This window comes from Platichthys flesus, chromosome 1, assembly GCF_949316205.1.
Source record: "Platichthys flesus chromosome 1, fPlaFle2.1, whole genome shotgun sequence".
Classification (NCBI taxonomy): domain Eukaryota; kingdom Metazoa; phylum Chordata; class Actinopteri; order Pleuronectiformes; family Pleuronectidae; genus Platichthys; species Platichthys flesus.
This window is the reverse complement of record NC_084945.1, coordinates 16,668,324-16,683,292: the sequence shown is the minus strand read 5'-3', so window position 1 is coordinate 16,683,292 and position 14,969 is coordinate 16,668,324.

Here is a 14,969-nt window from a genome sequence, read left to right as displayed (position 1 = left end):
AAGGGACGAGTAGGGTCATGAGTAAAATGTTAAATCAGACTCCCTAGTGTCTGAGAATATCTACTGTGAACCCGCTTAACTCTTTATGACCTAGCAGATAGATAAAACATTATAGTGTGTTTTTCCTTCGTTAATCATCGTTTACCCCAGAAGTAAAGGCAGAGACTGGTAAAGCCACAGGCAAAGAGGAAATTACTAAATTTTCACTAGAATGAAACATTTTGGAGAATGTAAACACACAAGTTAACAAAATATAACATAGTTCTTGTTGTTTTTAGACATTTTAATGAAGATTTGTAGCACATTCCATCTTAAAATATACGGAACAGTTCCTATTCTGCAGCTGTATATATGTAGATATAATCCAATTTAAAGCACATTGTGTCTGGTGCGTTTGGTTAGATTGCCTTACATGAGACAGGGAGCAGCTGCTTCCAGGTCACATCTCTGGATTGTGCAATGCCTGTTCAGGGTGAAACGATGGAGAGCTGAAGTAATTTAGGGGCTGGTGGAAGCAAAAGAAGCTACACATCCAACAAGCCGAGGGGACCTACAGATTTCTCAGCAGTCAGTAAACCCAACCAAAGCTACAAAAATACTGAAAATAAGACACACCATACATTCAGAACCTGGCCAGACAGAGGACTCTGGTGAAATGCTCATATTGATCTGTAAACAATTTCAGGCAATTACTTGGTGCATTATCCAAGGGCTCGCTGTTGTGAGTTTGTTGGGAGATTTGAAAGAACTCCTGTGTACTCCTGAAAAAAAACAACAACATGGAGTTTCTACCTGTCTCAGCAGATATGTTTAGTAGCCAGAGAGGAGAATTGCACTGCCACGGAGCAGGATGAAATGGAAACGGAGGTACTGCTGATGAGTACATTAAGGAAACATGAAGACACAATCAGAGAATTTTTGAAAATTACGCACCGCTCTATACGAGCCGGAGGCCACTGATCCGCTCTGATTGTGCAGATCAGACTTCTTGTTTGGCTAAGAATCAACTGAGGTAAGCCCCACCCCCCCCAAACTCACACACAAACACACTCCGATAAATAGCCTCACATTGCTTATAAGGTAGCAATCTATATTGTGACCAAAATTAACATTTAAAATCCATCTTCTTCTCAGCATTTTAGTTGATGCACACATGTATAGAATCTGGATTTTAATACTGATACTGGAACAGCATGTACATGGATGTTCACAGTCTGACAAAACAATTGCATAGAGCAGCTCTCTGGACGCACCAAGACACAAAGACATTTCATAAAGTGAAACAAAAGTAGAGTGCTGTTGTTCAGCAACATCAAATCCATGGCAATATTGTTAAAAATGCTTTCTGTGTCAGAAACTAAATCAAACAACAAAAGGATCAGTCTGCTTTTAGTGTTTTTTTTTTGTGTCTTTCATCATAGGCATCAATCTTAAAATTACACTTTACACTTGAAATTCATAAAATGTCAAACACAGAAAAGAAACTGTTTGACATAATACAATTTGCACACTCCTGACGACACAATTGCAGTGTTAAGGTGCTGTGAAATGTCCATTGCAGAATTTTATTTTCTGGGCAATTTATTAGGTTGCAGGCTTCTGAGTAAAAATACATCCAGTGACATTATAGAGAAAAGATTATTTTCATACAGGGCGCAGACACAAGACAAGTCAACCTGGTTCAAAGAGACACAACTAGTGTGCACATGATGTACTGTATATCCCTGTTAAATATTATTTATAGTGTATATTTAACAAAAAGCTCAAGTGTCTTGTGTATGTGATTGATTTAACTTTCAATCCTCATTTAATTTTTAGGCTTTATTTATAGTTTAAAATTGTGTTTTATAAACCAAGATATGGGTGTGACAGTCTCAGCTGTCAATCATGATATTTCACCCCGTTTTTATAGCATCAAATAACTAATTAATCAAGACTTACTACAAAAGTGATCACTTAAAGATACATCATTCTATTGAGGATGAAAAATTGACATAAACCATCTTTGAGAAACATTTGACAGGTACTTTGGCTTTTTAGTTTGGACTATGTCCCATCCACTTACGTGGAGGAGGTGGGATTCATGATCTATATACTACAGCTAGTCACATACGGAAGATAAAGATGCTCAAGGTCCACCTTTTGGGGAGCTGTCATGTCATCCATCTTTATAAACAGGCTATGGTAAATACCATGTAACACAGTACATCAGAAATCCAGAAATGAATCATTCAAAACCTGAAACAGTATTAAAATAAACTGAATAAGAGGAAGTTGATAAAAGTAGAATTATTATAATTTTAACTAAAAATGTATAAAGTGCCTTCAAGAGACCATGGGCACTTTTACATGTGTCATAGCAGCACAGAAATAAACAGCACTAATGGCAGGAAGGAGCAGTTTGGTTTGGGGAGAGGAAGAGCAGCGTCTGAGGACCGTAGCTGCCAGGATGGAGTTTAGGGGTGGAGGAGGTCAGTTAGATATGGTAGGGCTGGGGAATGGAGGGATTTGTAGGTGAGAAGGAGGAGTTTACATCTCATTCGGGCCTTGATCGCAAGCCATTAAAGGGGACAGAGGGTCGGGGCGATGTGCTGCCGCTGACTGCATATGAAAACCCTTGGGCCAGAGTTCTGCACGTACTGGACCAGGACCAGGACCAGGACCAGGACCAGGACCAGGACCAGGACCAGGACCAGGACCAGGACCAGGACCAGAACCAGGACCAGGACCTTATTGTTTTCTGAGATCACGGCAAAGAAGGGTCGAGTCAGGACAGCACCTGTGTGAAAATCCTCAGGTTGTGTAAACCAGTGGTCAGCTGACTAGACAGATAGCAGCACAGAATTACTAAAAGTTATGCCAGGAGTTATGCCAGGAGTTATGCCAATAAGCAGTGTAGTAGTAATGAGAAGGATAGATTGTACGAAAAAACACGGTCATGTTCTGTGGTGTCATACATGTAGCAGATCCGCTAACACTAGATAGATCAGGAATTTCTATATACCTGGTCTACTGTGTTTGTTTTTTTCACGTGTGGTTCAATTACCAGAAAGTATTTTGAAAATTTTTATGTGCTGTCTTCTGTAGAACTACCAAACCTTCTGTTTCCCTGAAACAGCCAGCCGGCGGTGCTTAAATTCACCTTGACCAAAGCCAAAAAACTCATGATTAAATTTCTCCACTCAACGGTGAACCAGACAGTGTTTTTCCCTTCTATGATATGATTTCACAGTCAGTAGAGAAAAAGGGGGAGTCTAATTCTCTGGGAGACCACGAATAAACTGTTAATCACAAAATAGGCTTTTAAGCAGAGCGGGAAACTGACCTTTATTTTCCTGTTATTCTATGTCAGACTGAATTTGAGAACAGAGTAGCATCTAACTGTGTAGAGATGACACCATACTGGTTCCACAGGCTCCCTTGAACTGTTTTAAAGTTCCACAATGGTTTTTGAATGATACAAAATCCAATTGAATCTTGGAATGTGGAGGTGTTGTCTGACAGTGCCACTGGGGTCTCACTCCGGATACAGGCGACATGGTAAAGTGGTGCAGTGGGTCATCCAGTAATATCAGGTTTAGTAATTCAAACATGCAGCGTGTTGAAGTGTCCTTGAGCAAGAAACTGAGTCTGTGTCTGGTCAAGGTGAGCATGTCACTGAGTCTCACTCACGTTGGCGACCTACATCCACATTTAGATTTAGTGTGTAACTTGTCATTGTTGACTGCAGACTTACCGCAGACATTACTCAGTCTGGATAGTAAATTATCAATGAGACCAAAGATTTCTGAGTCACCTTCATCACCACAGGGGCAAGTTTTTTTCTTTTCATTTTCAGCTCAAGCCATAAATACATAACAGCAATTTAACAGAGATTGAATAAGAGGCCTTCTTTAAATTAATTGGATTCAGAGCATTTTGTTCTTTGTAACACTTAATACAAAACTCAGACAAGAACCAAAAACACAGGGTAGTATTTTTAGCTGCTGCCTTAAGCTAATGCCTTTGCTATGTTCATGCCTATTGTAAGATGTGAGCCTTAATAACCAAATTCAGACTATGCTTCAAAACGTGAATATATAAAGTTGTCAGGTTTTGAGACAGAGCAGAGCTGCGTTCGCTGAACATGAGTTGCCACCACACATCTGTGAACTTTTTTGGGCAGTCTCTTTTCCTCTCATACTAATAGTGAATGGTGGTAAAGTAGCAGTATATGAAAGTATACAAGGACGCCAAGGGACTTCCTTTATGTAAACTGGGGTACTGCCTCCATATTGTAGGTTAAGTTCTGGACTGTGGATATTTTCCCCAACAGAGTTTGGACAGGAAGACTGTGGATTGAATCTATTACAGCCGGTTTCAGAGACCATTACGATATTTCATTTCAATGGGATACAGGACATGTCCTCACAATGAAAAGAATGCAAAAACCAAATTGAAATACTGATGAATGGATATGACAAAGAGATGGCCACTTTGTGTCCTTACTCAAAGGGCGGACGGCAGTAGTGCTGCATATCATTGAGATTTACTTTGTCCTTTGAGTTTGATGTCAAACTCCGGCGCTGTGCACGCCCACTCTGACCACCTCAGTGACTCACTGCGGTCCATTAAAATGTAGTGCTTTCTTCTCTCAAAGATAATTTGCCTCAGAACATAATCCAGACGGCCATTACCTTTGTCACCACAACTCGTACTTGAAATAACTTGCTACTACTCTCCACTCAACAGTAAGTGACATTCCACCTAATTGATTGTAAACTGTCTCATTGCAACAAATCATTAAAATAATAATGTTTTTAATAGATCTTTTTTTTTATTCATCAAATGATTGTGTATTATTCAATGTCCTTCATCGACCAAACAGCTACTTTCAAAATTAAGACACTGCATTAGACGCAACTCAGAGATGTCGGTTTAGTATTCTGACAGGCCGGAGAAAAGAAAGACAGGAAGTGTCTCTGAGGCCACAGGTGTGTGTTCATCTGCTCTCGCCCAGCAGCTTGGTGCGTGACTCGTTCAATGAGAACAGAGGACACAAACTATGTATTTCATAGTAAAGGCCCCCAAAATGTCATATAGTGCTGTGTGTACAGTTGGTGAACTCTACTGATCAAGTCATGAACAAGCTGTGAGCCCGGCCTCGGGTCTGTCTCTGTCTACTCCCAACTGTCATTTGCAATTCTATCAAGTCCCAAAGTGACATATTCCACCTTCTGTTCATCTCAGGACAGAATCACATTAAAATATTGTTGCCGTCCTGCAGAGAGAGATGCTGGAGACGATGATGTGCTCACGGGAGACGTTTGTGTGACGTGTGTAGCAGCTGTAAAAAAAATGAAAAGGCTTGGGATGTGCTGTTTGGTTGACTCACCACTCTGTATTCAGTTTGCCTTTCCTTCTCCGTCTATCTGGGTTTGCGATCGGATTTTTGATTGCAGCGTAAAATTAAATTAACAAATATGTTTATTTTTGTTTTTTTGAAGAAGTAGTTTGGTAAATACATTTTCATTGAAATTACCAGATTATCTCTCTTCAAAGTTTAAAAATTCAAATTCAAATCAAATCAATATGAGAAAATTTCCGCTGTTGAGGAAACAGTTATTTCCTCCTGTTGTCCAATAATTATGCATAACCACCATAACTGTCTTATGAAACGTCTCCGTTTGCACTAGTTGTCAATATATTTTGATTTTAAATGGCAATAAAGAAAGATAAACAAATATTACTTGCGACTTGTAATGAAATATTGAAATGGAAGTGAATCAGTTGAGCCCTGACATATTGTCTAAACACTCTCACACTCCCAGGCTCTCACACTGTCTACCCACAAACGTTGGAAAAAGAAATGGAAAAACACAACAATCACTGTTTCACCTGCCCATCCCATTTCTCCATCTGCACTCTTACTTCAATCAGAATATCTCTTTAATTTCCAACAGCAGACAGTCAAACTCTGACTTTTGTCACTGCACCTGTCACATGCTGCAGTCGTGAGAACCTGGTTAGAGATTTTTCTTTGTTGACACTCACCAGCAGGGGGTTTTCAGATGAGAATTATTTTTTTGAACCCCATAAGAAATTGTTCAGACCAGTCACGGATGAAAGAGAAGTGCCGATGGGATTCAGGATCTCCTCTAACACCTTCCTCAGTCGGAGCTGCTGGACCTCCTGCAGATTCTCTCCTGACTCAAGAGTTTTAGTCTCAGATCTAAGGAACTTCTTTGAGCCAGGTAAATTCTGGCACGGGTTTTGTAGACTGTACTAAATGTTAGATTCAGGATTTGAATTCCGTCCAACATCAATGTGCAATACTTGATGTGCTGACTCTGAAAACACCATGGGAACCTGTGTCTTCTGTTGCAGAGTTGGTGAGTTGTCTTTGACCTTTTTTCCCCAGCAGGTGTTTAAACACTGAATTAACATATTCTCAATACGTCAGCTGTATAACTGATTGCAATCTATTAAAAGCTGCCTGCAATTTCTATCCTGTTAAAGCGTATAATGTTCTGTTTTTACCAAGTATTTAAAATTCTGTCCTTTTAACTTAGATCTTGTTAGTGGTACAGATGTGTTTACTCTTTACAAAGATGGTGGGGCTGATATGCAGTTCACAGATTTGAAATAATGCATGGATTCAGAGCGTATTAAATCAACCGAGGAAGCCAAATCAATTGGTCCTTCTATCGATTACCTATTTGTACTGTGCAGGGACACATGGGGCAGAAACCAATCCAAACCTGCAGTGGGGAAGTGGCTGGGGTCTAGCCTGTCACACATGCTCTATTTATTGGCACATGCCACATTCCCACAATATAAAGTGTTCAGCCCACCGGCTGTAACCTGCATTTTTTAGATTCTGATGAAAGTAGAACACCCAGAAGAACCTGTGCAGTCGTGCAGAGAACATGCAATCTCCTCAAAGACCATCGTGCTGTAAGGTGACAGTGATAACCACCGCGCCACTGTGGTGCCCGCAAGCAAAAGAAAAAGCTTCCTCAATTTAAAAAAAAAATTCCACTTGGGGTTTGCTTTGTTTTAGAAAATCCAAACTTACTCAGCAGAGATTTAACAAAAGCGTGAATTAAAGAGAAAACGGATGGTTGGGTGTGTGTGCAATAAATCAAGACAAGCAGGTGGACACAAACAGGCATGAAAAACTGTATGACAGGTTTCTCATGGGTCCTTAAAATCCTTGACAGTTTCTGAAAAACAACATTTTACGCTTCAGAAAAATTGAAATAAAAAATCCTGAGACATTGAAAGCGCTTGAATGAACATATTTTGTGCAAAAATCTCTGTATACATGCAACTGTCTGCATCTGTGAAATAAGTCTCTCTCTTTATCGCTCAGCTAATAAATTAATATTAGTAATATGTTGATTTGCGAGTGAAAGCAAGAGACCATATAGTCTATGATCACTGTACCACAGTTCATCAAGCCCACAGGCACGTGGGCAATGGAGCAAGTGGAGTGAACAAATGCATCCCAATTTTTTTACTTGGCGGGAGCAGTTCATCCTTTGCTTTTCATCTTCATAAAAATAATCCTAACATCATTCAGTCCCCACAATCAGGTGAATATATTCAAGGAGCATAGTTTAACGATACCTTTACCATTTTAAGCCTTATTTTTTTTTATTTCATCGCATTGTGCCGTACCAGAGACGTTATTAGACATATTTAGTCATGATCCATCAGTGGCATTTATCTCTTACTTATCAGACAGCACCAATGTTAAATGGCCTATTTTAGCTGCCACGTGTTAGAAGATCAGTAGACATGAGTAAAAGCACCTGTGACAGAAAATGACAAATTAATCAAAATAGACTTGGGAATTAAAATAGTCCTTGAGGATTTGAGATTATTTTGGTTAAAATGATCCGCGTTTGAAGTTATGGTTTTTCATTCTTCTAATAAGATGACAATTTCATCAGTGAGGCTTTGAAATTCTACCTTGTGTGTGTAAAATCATCTGAGAATATTGGCATTGCATTGTTGTTGTTGCTGCCATTATACAGGACTGTCTCAGAAAATTAGAATATTGTGATAAAGTTCTTTATTTTCTGTAATGCAATTAAAAAAACAAAAATGTCATGCATTCTGGATTCATCACAAATCAACTGAAATATTGCAAGCCTTTTATTCTTTTAATATTGCTAATTATGGCTTACAGCTGAAGAAAACTCAAATATCCTATCTCGAAATATTAGAATATCATGAAAAAGTATACTAGTAGGGTATTCAACTAATCACTTGAATCGTCTAATTAACTCGAAACACCTGCAAGGGTTTCCTGAGCCTTGAAAAACACTCAGCTTGGTTCAGTAAACTAAATCACAAGTATGGGGAAGACTGCTGATCTGACTGCTGTCCAGAGGACCATCATTGACACCCTCCATCAGGAGGGTAAGACACAAAAAGAAATTTCTCAAAGAGCAAGCTGTTCACAGAGTGCAGTTTCAAAGCACATCCACAAAAACTCTGTTGGAAGGGGGAAATTTGGCAGGAAACACTGCACAACCAAGAGAGATGGCCGCAGCCTTAACAGCATTGTGAAGAAGGGTCGCTTCCAGAATTTGGGGGAGTCCAGGTATCAAAAGCCACTGTTCACAGACGTGTCCAGGAAATGGGCTACAATAGCCGTATTCCCATGGTCAAGCCACTTCTTAACTCAAGACAACGGAAGAAGCGTCTGACTTGGGCTATGGAAAAGAAGCACTGGACGGTTGCAGAGTGGTCCAAAGTCCTCTTTTCAGACGAAAGCAAGTGTTGTATTTCATTTGGAAGTCAAGGCGCCAGATTCTGGAGAAAGGCTGGAGAGGAGCAAAATCCAAGTTGCTTGAAATCCAGTGTGAAGTTCCCACAGTCAGTGATGGTTTGGAGAGCCATGTCAGCTGCTGGTGTTGGTCCACTGTGTTTCATCAAGTCCAGAGTAAATGCAGCTGTGTACCAAGAGATTTTAGAGCACTACATGCTTCCGTCTGCTGAAAAGCTCTATGGAGATGAGGATTTAATTTTCCAGCATGATCTGGCACCTGCCCACAGTGCCAAAACCACCAGTAACTGGTGTACTGACCATGGCATTACTGTCCTCAATTGGCCTGCCAATTCCCCTGACCTGAACCCCATAGAGAATGTGTGGGGTATTATGAAGAAGAAGCTGAAAGACACCAGACCCAACAATGTAAATGAGCTAAAGGCCGCTGTTGAAGCATCCTGGGCTTCCATAAACCCTAAGCAATGCCACAGGCCTCCATGCCACGCCGCATTGATGCAGTAATCCATGCAAAAGGATTCCCAACCAAGTACTGAGTGCATTAATGGACATTTTCAAATGTTTGATTTTGTTTTGCTGTTATAAATCTTTTTTTTACTTGGTCTGAGGAAATATTCTAATGTTTTGAGATAGGATTTTTGAGTTTTCTTAAGCTGTAAGCCATAATCAGCAATATTAAAAGAATAAAAGGCTTGCAATATTTCAGTTGGTTTGTAATGAATACAGAAAGCATGACATTTTTGTTTTTTTAATTGCATTACAGAAAATAAAGAACTTTATCACAATATTCTAATTTTCTGAGACAGTCCTGCATTTACCTGAACTCTTTTTTTGACTGGCCGTGTGACAGCTGAGGATGGCAACCATCAGGTCTAACATAGTTCAACCGTATTTAATCATATTTAATGTGTTGTAGAGCTTTTTCATAAATAATTGGTTTTACCCTGTCCTGACCATTTTTGGCCACATAATGTTTTCATGAATAGGCCTATGATTTAAAATATGAATTGCTTCTCAGAATAATTTTCTGTCTTCATCCACACAGTGTAGTACTGTTGTTGATGCATTATGAGTTTTTCGTAGTAACCTCAGTCAAGCTAATCTGGACAAGTGCAGGCATCTGTGGGACAACCAGGTGCCCATATAAAAGCCTTTCATTGTTATCTTCAATAAAAAAATTGTTGTCTTATTCTAAACATTATTTGGGGTAAATGAGGTAGTCATTGAATTTGAGGGAATTGAACCCTGGAAAGTCATTGAGAAGTCCTTGAATTTGATGTTGAAGGTGAGGGAACCCTGACGTGTGGACAGAAGGGAGACAGACTGACAGATGAGAAGGACAGAAGGGCGATGAGGCAAAGAGAGAGATGAGAGGAGCTGTGGCAGCAAACAGAGAAAAATCAAAGGGTGAAAGTGAAAAAAGGAAGAAAGAATTGAAAGGATGAAGAGAGAGAAGAAGAGAGAGAAGAAGGAATTAAGGGAAGGTGATAAGAAAATGGACAAGAGGACTAATTGAAAGCCAGTGAGGGGGAAAAGTAAGGATTTTGGTTGGTGGAAAAGGGCGTTAGAAAAACAAAGAGTGCGTGAGAGGGAGATAGGGTAGCAAAACAAATTAAGAGAGGAGGGCCAACGAATGGGAGGCTGAAAGAGCGACAGAATGAAAGAGTGAAATAAGATGGAAATGCCTGTCTTGTTCATCCAGGCTGAAAGTTGAATCACAGTTTACAAGGTTCTGGCTTTAGACAAACATGCTTTGTATGTGCGTGAAGGTTTTTCATTAGGCGGTGATACAGGCACAGAGGCATCGTACGATATGCTCATTTCATTCTATGTTGTACATCGGTGCAGTCCATCCAAAACCACATCATTCTTATTCCACATTAAAAATGCATGGTTATACATTCTGGCTGATGTGTTGGGGGAAATCCGTTTCGATATTGTATTTAGAAAGAAGCCAAGTCAGACCAAAATGTCCTGTTACGGTTATACACACAATCTGTGTTGCTTTTTGACCCATAGTCATATGATGACGTGTACATGTAAGGACTGAATGTTAAGGAGGTTTGTGGTCTGATGCAACTACTCGTATCACATAGGTTATTTCTGACTACCTGTACAATCTCATCTGTCATAATGATTCCCATAAAAAAAGCACAATGAGGTGTCAGAGAATGATATATAGGGTAGGTTCTCTGAACAAAGGCTTGCAATCCTGCCAGACACAGCAACCAAACAATAAGGGATTCTAGTCGACACTGACATGGGAGTGCATGTCCCACACAAAGGCCCAGATGTCCACTCCTAAGTGCAGGACAATATCTGTAAGATGAGATGTATGATTAGGGTTTCCAGAGCTATGATCCAATTTGTTTAGGCAAACAGAGCTCATAAAGAAACCAGATGGAATAGATATGAATATGATTTAGATGTTTTGCAGGATGATGTTATTCAAGTATATTTATTCCGTTGAACTCTAAGCTTATAAGCAGCCCCCCGGGATTTTGCTGCCATTCAATTCAGATGCAGCTTATAGGTGAAATACCAAATTGATAATCATTGTGTTTCAACAGCCCCATCTCTCTTCAATAGTCCGTGGCATGTCCTCCTTTTTTCTTTGCTGCAAAAATGATAGAGCAGGCAGGAACAAAATCCGAAAAATGTATTTTAAATAATAATTAAATCAACAACATATACAAATCTGTCTGCGTCAAGCGCCTATATAACACAGATCAAAGGGCTAGGTCTTTCTGTGAGTAATGTTTTGTTTAGTGAGAGCATTATAGCTATTTGGACATTTGACAGTTGCATAGTGCTCATAACAGTGATCAGTGAACAGTAGGAGAATAAATGCTGTTAAGATAGTGAAACATCGGGGGCTTAGCCTAATCTTGAAATCTTTAGACGTTACCATTACCATTTTCAAGTTATTTTTAATTCAGTTGAATACACCATTCTTTACCAAAAGCTTCTGGCCTTTTACCCCCTGTTCTCACATTCCTTTTAAAGTAACATTTGGTATATACTTTTTTAAATTGAGATTTACTTAACATTGTAAATTATTATCCTGGTGTTCTTGTGACTGCTCTTAAGACCACCAGAGTTAATCGTCTTTCTAAATCCCAGTAAACAAGTGAATGATTTCTGAGTCTTTTTTAACACTGATCTCATTTTCGATCCTCACATTAGAATGCATATTTGATTGATTGTATTCTGTGAAGTACTTTTTGCCATGTGTGTATGAAAAGTTCTATTCAAATAAAGTAAAGTTGATTGATTGACTTCATATAACATTCAGGGCTGAAGGCTTGGATGCCAAGGTCTGACAACACCTATACTGAGTAGTGATATATAAATGTAAAAGTAACAAGGCAGGCTTCATCAATCGCTTTCTTTAGTGTGAAGACAAATGATGTGATGAAGACATGATGAACGACAGCGATAACTGGATGATGATAAAGCTGACAGAAGGATGAAACATGGCTAGAGGGAAAGTTGGGTCAAGGACTTTTCTGCGATTTCGTTATTTTTGAAGAAATGGCGCAGGTGCAAATTGTAGTCAACTGCAGAGATCACACAGAGCATGGTGTCCGTGTCTGGTATTTCTGAGGCCAGAGGCGTGATGTTGACCTGCGATGCCAAAAGAAACAAAGTGGGATTTTGTGGAGTAAATTTGTCAGTGGGTGTTTGACTGCACTGGCATTAATCCATCTCCTCTCACTCCTTCAAAGCAGTGCACTCGCCAGCCCCCACATTCAGGAATTGGCTGTTTGTCAAGAAAAAGTGTCTTTTAAAGTAGGTAACATTTTTCTTGACAAATGTATGATCAAACTGAACCAGCAAGACTAATTCACATGAATCATATACATAGGGGGGATTAATAGTAGATGCTTTTGCTACAACTATACATACGAAAATAAAATTGACAATGTCCTTAGACACTGAGCGCTGTGAGCCAAGAGCCCAAGTTGGAATTTAAATAGAATTTATATAACAGTATTTGTGCTTAGGTTTTACATATAAAGGTTTGAATATTTGTCATTTGTCTTTTCTAGCGCTATAAGTAAGCGTTTGGCCAAAACACTATGTGATTTAACAGTCTCAAACATTGAATTAGAGGAAGAACAATGTGGACCTGACAGGGGTTATGTGTTGAGGTCTCAGGCGGTCTTATCCGTATTAGGTGTTTGTCTTGATTGTTTGTTGTGTCTACTGGCATCATCAGATAAGTGACAGACATGTGGATGGGATTATGTGGGAGTGAAAACCTTGAAAATTGTTGTACAGTCGGAGGATTTCTTGAAAGCACAGGATTGCCCACTCATTATAGATCATTTTGCTCTTATTGACTCAGTACTGTCCGCACGGACACATCTAAAATGTCCTTGGGTCTCATGAAAGGCGCTTTAGAATTCGAGTTATTATTATTTTCATATATGTATATCTTTAGTATATGTGAAAGAGGACAGGGAAAGGGTTTAGGATGTGTTGACTGATGAGTGTTCATGTGTCGTTTTCAGATTTATAAATGTCAGAGTCATCACAGTTGCAGCTGTGTTCCTTAATGACTGGAAGCAACAACATATTCAGGATTGCCTTCTGTTAATGTCAGCCTGTAATCAGTAAGACTTGATGTGTGTAGTTGTGAACAGAACATTTTTCTCCCAATTATCATTTTGGATGCTTAACTGCTTAAGATAAAGGTCAGCTCTTCTGAAAAAGAGTAGTAATCAGAGGTGTAAATAGAACCGGCATGTATTATGTTAAAGTATGCATGTATTGTATATTATGATATCAATGAAATAACCACATTGATATGAATGCTTTAGGCTAAACATGCAAATTAAACACCTGAAAAATCCTTATGAATTGTGTGTGTGTTACTTACCCTTCAGGTTCCTCGATCATAAATAAGCTACACAATAATTTTCTATAATCATCTGCTCATAGTGACGAATCTGACCCAGGACAAATGTGATCACTAGAAGTTTCCACAGTCGAATTTAGTCGGGAGGAGGCAGAGCAAGATTTGCTAGAAGCAGCTCGTAATGTTTTTCTATTATCTTCAAATATTCCGACAATGATCTCAATATCTTGAATTTATTATCTAGGGCAGCAGGGCTACATCTGATTGGCCAAATATATTGACATGCAGAGCGTGAATGTAGGGCACATGGAACACCATGTATCGCAATTAAAGCCGTTTTTTGCGATAGGTAAATATAACATGTTGATATAATGATCATAATATTTTTATCGAAATATTGTGCAGCCCTAATCACGGCCGTTCACAGGCGTCTGTCTCGCTCAATATTACTTGCATGCTCTCAAATATTCGATTGATCTTTAATTTGGACTTTATCGCCCCCTACTGGCCCTGCATGCATGTTTAGGCATTTGTAATTGTTTTTGTGTTCTGTTCTGGACAGAGATATTGCGTTCAATGAGGGTTGTGTGGACAGAGATTTCATTGAAATAAAAGGAGGATAAAATATCCGTTCAAAAACATATTCCTAGTAGTGTAGACTAGAACTATGTCAGACTCTCACTCTGTCTATCTGGGACAGCCAAGAAATAATTGAGCTCAGGTTAACTGTCTTTTATGCTGTAATTCTATCCCTGTGTCGTCCAAATACAATAATGTGTAATCCGATTTCACTTACCATAAGACATGATCCGATTACTCTGTGTGAGTTATAAACTTATAATTACAGTAATGCATCACCTAGGAAGCCTCATCGTGTGTGTGTGTGTGTGTGTGTGAGAGAGAGAGAGGCATACAGGGAGGGAGAGGTATTCAAGATACTTTTTTAATTGTGCAAGGGAACTCGATTAATTTCATTGGACTTGACCTTCCAAACAAATCCAATATAACTGTCTCCTTGCTACTTACACAGCAACCACAAAGGTGTGTATGCATGGTTTTGTGTGTTTTCGTGTGTGCCTGTGTGTAATTTTGCCTTTGTCTTTGTGCAAGTGTGTGTTTTTTGTTTACCTGACAGTGTGTGACTGCTCGGTTTGTTGCCAGTATAAGTCAGAGTGTAGGTCAAGGTGACTTAGCGATTCAAAACAAGCTAATTAGCTGCTAACATAATTAGCTTGTCTAACAATGCAGGTAAAGGAGGGAAAGAGGAAATGACAGAAGAAATAAAAGCAACACCCCCCCCCCCATGCGTCACTCCTCCCATTCCTT